Here is an 11071-nt window from a genome sequence, read left to right as displayed (position 1 = left end):
TTTAGCCTATTCTTTGTTTAGCCAAAATCCCTTAACAAATCCACTAGATAAGCCCCTTTGAGCCTATATTTACCCCTTTCTTTGATCAACCCTGTTACAAACCTTAGCCTTCTTAAATACCCTTTCTCACCCAAGTTAGTTGACTCAATTTAGTTTTGATAAATCCTTAGACACACCTATCCTTCAAATTCCCGCTAGCAATCATTAAAAGGTTGTAATTTTAATAGAAGAAGCAACCTTTACCCATTTGATTTTCACTCTTTTTCACCTCTATTAAAAAAAATGGTTAATAACCAAATAAAAAAATAAATAAAAATAACAATAAAATAGAGGAAAGGATAAAAGACGTGTTTATATTTTTAGTTGCTTCCCGAATACTTCATTGAATCACAAACACAACCTTGAGCTTAAACCTTCTTATACATAGCGGATAACGTGTCCCTTTTAGATTCTGACTTGCTTGAGGACAAGCAAGATTTAAGTGTGGGGAGGTGGTTGATAGCTCCCTAATGCGAAAAATGTGTCCTTTTTGCAAAAATTTGAACTATTTGAGTCATTAACTTTTTGCCTATAAATTCCCATTTTTTCTACCCTAACCTTTAGCCCACGTTACAACCCTTTAAAGACCTATGATTTTGTTTAATTTTAATGCATTAATTTTGACCGGATGGATGATGCAATCCCAATGTGACCACTTTGTGCAATAAAATGCAGAGCGTTTACAAATAAAAAAAAAATTACACTCAAACACTTGAGCATTAGAGTGACCACTTGTGAGCTATAAATTTTAGTCATCTTCTTTCGTTTTCATGAAGTGTTGATCGATAAAACCAATTAATCAGTTTTGTAGACTCGTCTGAGGTTCATTATGTTTTTAATTGCAAAATGAGTAGTCTGAACTGTTGTGGATATTAAAGTGCAGTAGATTCTTGTTTTTGTACGAGAGCTATTTGTTGGTTTTTCTCTGTTTTGGATTCTGTCTTGCTTGAGGACAAGCAAGATCCAAGTGTGGGGATGTTGATAGCTCCCATTTGTATAGGGTTTTTAGGATCATTTTAGTTCGTTTTTGCTTTATTTCCTTTTAATTTTAGTATCGTTTTGTTACCTTTTAGTTAAAATTAGTAATTTCCGGTATTTATGGCATTTTCTATGTTTTTAGGTGTTTTTAGGCCTATTTAAGCATTTCCGAACCAGACCCAAGCCTATTGGAGCATTTTTTGATTATTCAGGGACCGTCAAAGCACTTTTGGGATTCATTAGGGACCGTTAGAGCACTTTTCGGAAGCCCAGGGACCTAAACAGATAAAAGCCGAAGTAAAATTGCCCCAATTAGGACCTGTCTCGATGAGACGACTTTGCTAAAATTCGTGGATATGGGCCTGGAGCCCATTAAAACACTTTGTAATTGTCCATTTTTACCCTTGATGCATTAGGGTTTCCTCCCTAACTCTATAAATAGGGAGCTAATCCTAATCTTTGAGGGGAGATTAGATTTTAATAAGAGAGCCGTCATAATGTAGATTTATATTTCAGTTTAGTTTTATTTTCCAGTTTTCTAGATTAGGTTTATTTCAGTTTTTATTTTCTTTTGTTGAAGAACAATTGATGGGAGAAGCTCGTTATCTTCTATTTTGTAATCGGAATCGACAAAGCGGGTTTTAGATTTCTATCTCTCTCTTTTATCTTTTGCTTTTATAATCTATTGAAGCTGTTTTCCATTATTCCTATTTTCCTATTGCTATGATTGGTTTGTCTATGAACTAATCTCCATCCAATTTGGGATGGGAATGAGATTGATTATATGATTATGTATGATTAGGGATCTAGGGCCTTTGATTGATCAGTTTATGCATGCTTAATGCCTTGAAATTGTCAGGAATAGGATTATTGCTAGAATGAGACTCGATGACGATCAACTAGCCTGCTTTATGTATATATTGTGCCTAATGCCTATAAACCTGACAAAGATAGGATTATAGATAGATAAGAACCTGACCATGGAATTATCTATGCTGAATCTGTGTAAACCTGACCTCGCTAGAGACCACTAGGAGTGCGGCCTCATGGTTGGGTTACGGCTTTAGCCTTAGTTGCCAAAGAACCTAATGCTTTGCATGACCTAGGATATATGACTAATCAAGCCGTCACCCGAATGCATGTGAATAGGTTAGATAAATCTTGTACACATTTGTCTTTCTTATTAGGGCAATTACCGTCAATCACTGGTAAAACATAAATCTGAACTCCCTAAACCCATACATAGGATTTAATCAAAGGATTCCTCAGCCTAGATTGTGTCATCCATTAATTCACCTTCTACCCTGTCAATTGTTCACCTTATTTTGTTATGTTATTGCTTTGAATTCATTTAATTAGTTATTCAAAACCCAAACTATTATTCAACCCTCTAAACAATTAGATCACTCTAGGTAGATTTACTAATTATAACAAATAGTCTTTGTGGTTCGATCTCGTGCTTAGCACAATATTACTTATTGCGATAGGATACACTTGTCCTATTAATTGCTATATACTTTACGAGCATCAAGGGGAGGGCTTGTATAATAGATTTCAATAGAATCTCATTACCAGCTCGAGATAACATTTTTGCCTTCCATACTGTGACCCTTGATCTAACTCTGTCAGCAATGTATTGGAACACTTGAGTTTTACTTCTCCCAACTAAAGCCGGGAGACCAAGGTATGTTGCAGTGCCCAGCCCCAATGGTACTCCAAAAATTGAACTTAAGATCGAACGGAGACCCGCACTACAATTTTTGCTGAATGAGATTGAGGATTTGGAGAAGTTTACCTTCTGTCCAGAAGCTGCTTCATATTCTTGCAAACACTGCTGAAGCGCTAAGCACTCTTCCTTTGACGCTTTGAAGAACAAGTAGCTGTCATCTGCAAAGAAGAGATGAGAGATTGACAGGGCTGATTGAACTATCCGACAACTATGGATCTGACCCGGAGCTTTTAAACTTTGCAACGACGCTGATAAACCTTCTGCACAAATCAAAAAAAGGTAGGGAGAGATAGGGTCACCTTGACGCAAGCCACGGTGTGGCAGAATCGGCCCAATCATATGATTATTATGAGTAATATTATATCTGACCTTTATAACACACTGCATTACCAGAGATATCCACCGGTCATCAAAGCCTAACCTCTGCATCATTTGTTCCAAAAACACCCACTCAACCCGATCATAAGCCTTGGCCATATCAAGCTTAAGAGAAACATATCCTTGTTTACCTCGAGTTCTATGCTCCAGGACATGGTTTACTTCAAACGCAAGCATAATATTGTCTGTGATCAGTCATCCCGGGATGAAAGCGCTCTGTGTGGGCGAGATAATAATATCTAGAACCTTTTTTAGCATGTTAGCAACTATTTTTGCCAGAATCTTGTAAATAACATTGCATAATGCAATGGTCCTGAGATCTAAAACTTTTTCTGGAGAAGATTTCTTTGGGATTAGAACAATATTTGTGTCATGGATGCTCTCCGGAAACAGCCCTTCATTCAGCCATTGAATGCATGATTGAATCATATCAGGGCCTATCAAGTCCCAATATTGTTGGTAGAAACATGGATTAAAACCATCAGGACCGGGACTTTTATCAGGATGCATTGAGAAAACTGCCCTCTTTATCTCGTCCGCAATATATGGTTAAAGAAGATCAACATTTAGTTCCGTCGAGATTTTAGGCTGAATATTATTCAAAATAGGTTCAGAGCGACTCCCTGAAGATGTGAAGATTTTTGTAAAATAGTCTGAAATTAGAGAAGGTAACCCTATCTCCCAGTCGACCCAGTTTCCTTCCTCATCTTTCAGTCGTCAAATTTCATTCCTTTTGTGCCTACTATTAGCAGCCGAGTGAAAAAAATTTGAGTTCTGGTCACCAACTTTGAGCCAAAGTGTCTTGCTTCTCTGCTTCCAATAGGCTTCTTATTGGAGGAGAAGCTCATCAAGGCGATTCCTAGCAGCCAATAGTGCTTCGATCGCTAGCCTATCAGTACAAGATTTTAGTCTTCTAATTTCTGATCTGCAGCAATGAATTTCTTTCTTAAATCGGTTATGAATGTTGTTTCCCCAAGCTGCAAGTATTTCACCACATTTTTCCTGTTTAACCAAAATTCCTCTTGCATTTGAATGTTGCCAGGCCAAAATTATCTGGTCTCTGCAATCAGCTTCTTTGATCCAAGCATTTTCAAACCGAAAGCGGCGAGACATAGAACCCATAGTGTTAATTAGAGACAAGAAGAGTACCATATGATCACTACACTGAGCATCCTCATTCAAGACAGAAGCCAAACTGAACTGCATAACCCAACTGTTATTAGCAAGGGCCCGATCGAGTTTCTCTTCTATAGCATTTTTTGAACCACGACCTTTTGCCCACGTGAACGGATAACCCTTCATATTGACTTCTGACAACCCACAATCTATAATAGCATCACTGAATCCCTTTATCAAGGTAGGTGGGTGTCTGTTACCTCCTCTCTTCTCAAAATGAGAGAGCATGTCATTAAAATCCCTAGGGATCAGAATTATTCAAGCTAAGACTCCTCAGTAACTGCCAAGAATCTGCCCGATGCGATCTCTCGGGAAAGCCATAAAAACCGGTTAATCGATACTCCGGCAAACCTAACAAAGTGACCCTGAAGTCAATGAAATTAGAAGAATAACCAAGCAACTGAACTGAATTAACAGTTCTCCACAAGAGCGCTAATCCCCCTCCATTATTGATTGGATCAACAAAAAACAGACCCTCAAAGGAAAGCTTTCATTTCAATGCTTCCACCTTGAGACGACTGCATTTAACCTCCATTAGAAAGATGAACTCGGGATGTAAATTGGTAGAGAAATCCACCAACTGATGAACTGTCCAGGCGTTCCCTATCCCCCGGCAGTTCTAGGACAGTATACTCATGCTATCTTGCGAGTCGGGCTACCACGACTCGCTTTTTGGATATTTTCAATAACTGCCTCCAACCTCACTATATTGTTTTCCTCACAATCCATAAGATTTTCTGAACTCCCCTGTGTATCTTCGACCAATGATCCTGAGCGCTTGCATTTCTGGTCAGAAATTACTACACCAATATCTTCTGGAGTCTGATGGATATACTCATTGTCTTGAAAAGTTGTCTTACTCTGTAGTGCCTTAAAACCCGGGGGAACAACTGTAGCAATTTTCGGAATACTAACCTCCCTTTCACCTGAACCGGCCCTTGAGACAAAACCTGAAGTGACTACATTGTTTGTCTAAGTAAGGTTCTGAGGAGGTCGGCTAAACAAAAATCTTGATTGCTTAGGAACTTGGGGACGACGAGTAGGGGCTCTAAGCCATGCCCCATATGCTCTCTCTACTTTCATCAGATCAGCCACTTGTAATAGAGCGTGACAGAATTTATCTGCGTGCCCTATATGTCCACATACAAAGCAAAAGGTTGGGAGTCGTTCATATTTAAAGTTTACCCAAAAAATAGTACCTCCCTGAACACTTATCTGCATTTTCCTTTAAGCGGAGCGATGACATTAATCAAAACACGAATTCGTAGATAGGTACGAGAGACCCATGTGAAGTTATTCGGGTCAGCTTCCACAAAAGTACCCTTTACCTATGCTGACAGTGACCTTTTCAGACATAAACCCAACTGGAAGATCATAAACCTGCAACCAAAAATCAGTGTGAGACAAGTGAATATCCATAGGATTTTGATCATCCTCAAGCCTCTTTAGCATCAGTAATTATTGTTCAAAAGTCCATGGTCCACCATGAATTACCCTATCCTGCTCCCATGGATGGTAGAATTCAAAACGGACTAAATTGGGGCCTATATCTTCAATGAAAATCCCTTTTGAGGGACTCCAAACATCAGCTAATGTGGATTTCATAAAAGAGGTTTTGATTGGCCTGTTTGTTAGAAAAGACCCTATCAAACACCAAGTTTGGGGGCGGGATTGAACTTTAGCGACATCCGATTGAATCATTAATCCCGACTGAACTTCCTCCTCTAAGGTGATTAGAGCACTCCTATCAATGATTTCTGCCATCAGCAACAGTTAAGTTAATTATTAAAATTAATTAACTTTTATTAAAATTAATTATTAAATTTAATTAACTTTTATTAAAATTTTAGGTCACAAATAGGTGTAACGTTATAGGGCAGCCGGAGATGGAACCGGTACAAGGCAAGGAAGGACAACCACCGTGGAAGACAATCAAACTTTTTTAGGTCACAACCCAGCCGCCGACGGTGGAATCAGAACCAAATGGAATCGCAACAATGAATGGAACAAGGTCAGGAAAACGGATAGAGACGGCGGCGAACAACCACAACAATGAATGGAACGGAGGCCAGCGACCAGAGCAAGTCCACGACGGCGGATCCAAACTGGAAAATAGGAAAACAGAGACGGAAAAGCGAACCGCAGCTGGTAAGGGCGTCGAACAACAGAAACCAGAACAAGAAAGGGGAGAGACCAGCGAACAGAGCAGGCGGACGGTGAGGGCGGCGGATCTGGGGCTTGTCAACAGCGAGATCGGCTTATCGTCTTACTTCTCCAACGGCTAGGGTTCACTTAACAGCTATTTCTTAAAACAAGGACTTCTTCATTAAAGATTTAATTTTTTTTAATGAAATTTATCGTTATTTATTTATTTATTTTTAATTGATATTATAATAATAATTATTTACTAAATTATTTTTAACAAATATTGTATTTATTTTGATTCCGATCATTAAAAAACCAAACAGCTTTAAAGAGAATCTCATTCCGATTCCAGATTGAACCAAATATATTAAATAAATAGTCATTCCAATTTTAATTCCGCCACGTTCTGATTCTGATTATGTTTTTGATTCTGAAGTTTAAACCAAACGACCCCTAAGAGTCAACCAAAAAGGAATTACATTTTATTTGTGATAAGGAAATGAGTATTCAGAATTTAGTGTTTAACGAAGTATTTAGTAATGGAGTAAATATTAAAATACAATTTATTGTATATTCAGAATTTAGCGTTTAATGATTTAGAGCATCTCCAAGAGACTCTTAGTGAACTCTCTAAAAATAATATAAATAATTGACTCTTAGTGATTTAAGAGTTGCTAAGATATATCATCTCCAACAATACTCCTTATATTCACTTCTTATTTATTATTTTATTATTAAGATTATTATTTATTGTTACATTACCAATAATGTGAGGAGAGAGATTCATCAATAATAAATTATTATTAAAAAATGAAGTTAGGAGGCACTAAGAGGTGGAGAGAGACTCTCTATTAATAGAGAGGATGGAGAGACTCTTAGTGATTTGAGGAGCCACTAAGAGGCTGTTGGAGCTGATTTTTTATTCTCCCTCCTCAAATTTTAACTTAAGAGCCAATTTAAGAGGTTGTTGGAGATGCTCTTAGATGATACTATCTTAAATAAAAGATGGTATAATTCATTGCATTGAAGTCTAGTGCAAATAGTTTCAGTAAATTCTCAAGTGTTATTTTTTCATATAGGATGCCTTAGATAATCAATTGAATAAAATAAATTCAACCTTTTGAATTGATCAACAAAAGGTATTTAATATGTTCGGTAATAATATGAAATTCCACTTTCAATGACAGAAAACACAAAGTAAGCCCTAAAACTAAGACAAAGGCATAAACTACAATGAATGGGCACGAGGTGATTATATGATTTTTTCCTATGGTCGCCATTCCGGACTCTTCATGTTTCCATAAGAATGGCTCACACGGATTTTAAAGGATGGTATTTTACAAGATCGTGCTTGCTTTTGAGGTTTTGGTTATGAATGGGATAAACATCCATCCACGAACAATAATGAGAATCGTCACTCGGTTTTTTTTACTACAGAGAAATAATATGTACAATAGCCATTACCATGGGACTACCATACCCTTCAGAAAGAAAGTTTATGGACTCTTAGGGGGTGTTTGGTTCAAACTTCGAAATCGGAATCATAATGTTACGGAATCAGAATCGGAATGACTATTTATTTCTTTTGTTTGGTTTAGTCCGGAATTGGAATCAAGTCACTTTTAGAGTATTTGGTTCAAATGTCGAAAATGGAATCGAAATCAAAATGTACACAAAATAAAAATTTATTTATTTAAACTAATAAACATTTATTAGATAACATGTAATATATTACATTAATATATAAATAAATAAATATAATATGTTTTTTTTGAAAAGGATGCATTTAATAAGCCTCTACCGGGCAATCAATGTTAAGTATAGATTGCAAAAAAGACGGAACAACATCAAAAAACATGGGACAAGAATAAGAACGAGAGGATTTCGATAAAGAGTGAGCCGCCTCGTTCGCTTGTCGCCTTGCAAAACAAACAGAATAATTGTTGTTAAGAAGAAGAGAACGACAACAGGACACCAACGAACCAAACTTCGATACATCGTCAGTTTTGGAATTAATAGCATCGACCACAGATTTCGCATCCGACTCAAAAACCACTTGGCTAAATCCCTCCTCCGTCACCCATTTCAATGCCGAAAAGAGTGTCAGCGCCTCACACTCTTACACCGATGGTAATCCAACCACAGTTGCGGTTCTTGCTGCAACAAACCTTCCATCATTGTCTCTTAAAGCAGCACCCATCCCAACCTGCATGGTGTCCCCAAAAGGTATTAGTAGTTTTTTTTAACAATATATGTACTAGAAAGTAGTTATTGGAAATAGTTTGGATTGCTTTATTAAAAAAAATCAGAAAACGTGCTCATCACAAAAAAAAAAAAACTAAACATGGGATAAAGATAAACGTGGGCTTATGGTTAAATTTGGTTTGGAATGGGAATCAAATATGATTGATGAGAGCGGAGGGGGAATAAGTGATTCCCGTAGTTGGGGTAATCTCATTCCTATTCCTAAACCAAAATAGTAAAACCAAACATTAAGAAAGAAAATGAAATATTGTGATTCCCAATCCCTGCCATAGGTTTATCTATTTTACTGAAATTCATAATATATTAGGCCCTGTCTGTTTGGGAGAAATATTATAATTCCCAATCCCTGCCATAGGTTTATCTATTTTTCAAATACTGCAGAATATTTTCTTCCAAACAAATAGGAGCCTAAATAAGTGGTGCTAGCTTTCTACGAAGAGGTCATGTTTTATTTCTTTTCTATAATTTTAGTATCTCTGGTTCGTTTTTGTTTTTTCCCTTATGTTTTTCCTTGGGGCATAGCCCTTCCTAAATTACAAAAAGAAAATATTTATAATAAAAATCTTAATCAAGGTTAATATTAATTTTAATATATGATATTATATTATAATTCGCAATTTAGATTATAGGCGTTTCTAAATATAATTTACGATAAATTAATAAAAAAACGAGATATAATATGACTGGTTGAAATTTGAACTTAATTAATAAATTATAAATCGAATTTAAGAAAATCCAATTTTATCCAACACCTCCTTCCTAGACGCGTGCACAGTTTCCACAATATAGAAGTCATCTTTCTTTCAACAATTGAACCAGAACAAATGAAATTCCTAATACATCTAGTCATGCGTGTAAGCAGAGATGACGGTCACCAATACACAATAAATGAATGAATAAAGGAGTTGGTGATAACCGAATTTACCAGAGTAACTATGCCGACCATTGAAAAAGACACCCCTTTCCATTTTGATATTTAACACTGATTTATCCGCAAGCGCTTGAAGGAGAGATGACTTAAGGGCAGCTCGAAACAATGGAACCCCTAATTAGTTAAACGGAATGCTAGCCTGTTGAATTTCCACTAAGTGAGCAGCTTTAGGCATCGAAATAGAAATGCCAAAATAAATAGCTGATTTATCCCAATTAACACACTGACCCGAGATACAACCATAAAGTATGAAGACCTCATTGATAGCCCGTATATTTCTGGTTGTAATTGCGCAAAAAAAAAAAAGATATCGTAGAGGAGATGAGTGGGAAATGTGGCCCCTTTATAATAAGCATGACACGAATCTTCCCTTCATTGACTAGATTGGATATCTATAAGTTATTACAATTTTGACATTTTGTTTTGCAATATGATATTTACAATTCAAAATATCTTAAATTTTTGGGATAAGATCTAAATTTATCTTTAATACTTTTTGGGAAGGGCAAATTTAACCTAACGTAGAAATGGTAAAATTTTACCCTAACGCTTTTTTTTTAATGAAACCCTTACGCTTTTAAGCAAGTCTAATTTTACCTCTACCTCTAAAAATAATAAACAAAGTAGTTTAACTAATAAGACATTCCAAACTGAATCAGGGTAGCTTTGTGCCTGGTAGACAAATGATGGATAATGTGGTGATCGCCCAAGAGATGGTCCACACGATGAAGATTAGGAAGGGGAGGAAAGGCATTGTGGCTCTGAAGCTGGATTTAGAGAAGGCCTATGATCGAATTAATTGGGATTTCTTGATGGAGAGCCTTGAGAGAGCTAGAATCCCGGACAGTTGGAGAAGTTTAATTAAGGTATGTATTTCTTCTCCTGTGTTTCAAGTTATGGTCAATGGGGATATGTCGGAGGAATTTTCCCCGGGCAGAGGAATCCGTCAGGGGGATCCTATGAGCCCTTTCCTTTTTGTTATTGCTATGGAGAGGCTCTCTCACCTGATTCAGGATGCGATTGATAATGGGAGTTTCCACCCTGTGGCGATCAACAGCTTCTGTCCCCAGGTGACTCACTTATTCTTTGCAGATGATGTCCTTATCTTTCTTGAGGGTAATGAGGAGCAGTTGAGAGTCATTATGGATATTCTGGATTGTTTTTGTTCGGCCTCTGGGCAGAAGCTTAATATCCAGAAATCTAGGATGATGTGCTCTAAGAATATGAATCAGAGAGTCTGTAAGAGATTAAGTGATCTCTCAGGTATTCCTCTTACTGATTCTCTTGGGAAGTATCTGGGCGTTCCCCTCCATAGTGAGCGTGTGTCTAAAGGCTCCTTCAAAGAGACTTTGGATAAAGCTAATTCGAAGTGTGCCATTTGGAAAGCCAAGACTCTGTCTCTCGCTGGCCGCCTCACGTTAATTCAATCT

This window comes from Euphorbia lathyris, chromosome 3 (assembly GCF_963576675.1).
Source record: "Euphorbia lathyris chromosome 3, ddEupLath1.1, whole genome shotgun sequence".
NCBI lineage: Eukaryota > Viridiplantae > Streptophyta > Magnoliopsida > Malpighiales > Euphorbiaceae > Euphorbia > Euphorbia lathyris.
The sequence above is the reverse complement of the archived record's forward strand: the minus strand, read 5'-3'. Positions refer to the sequence as shown.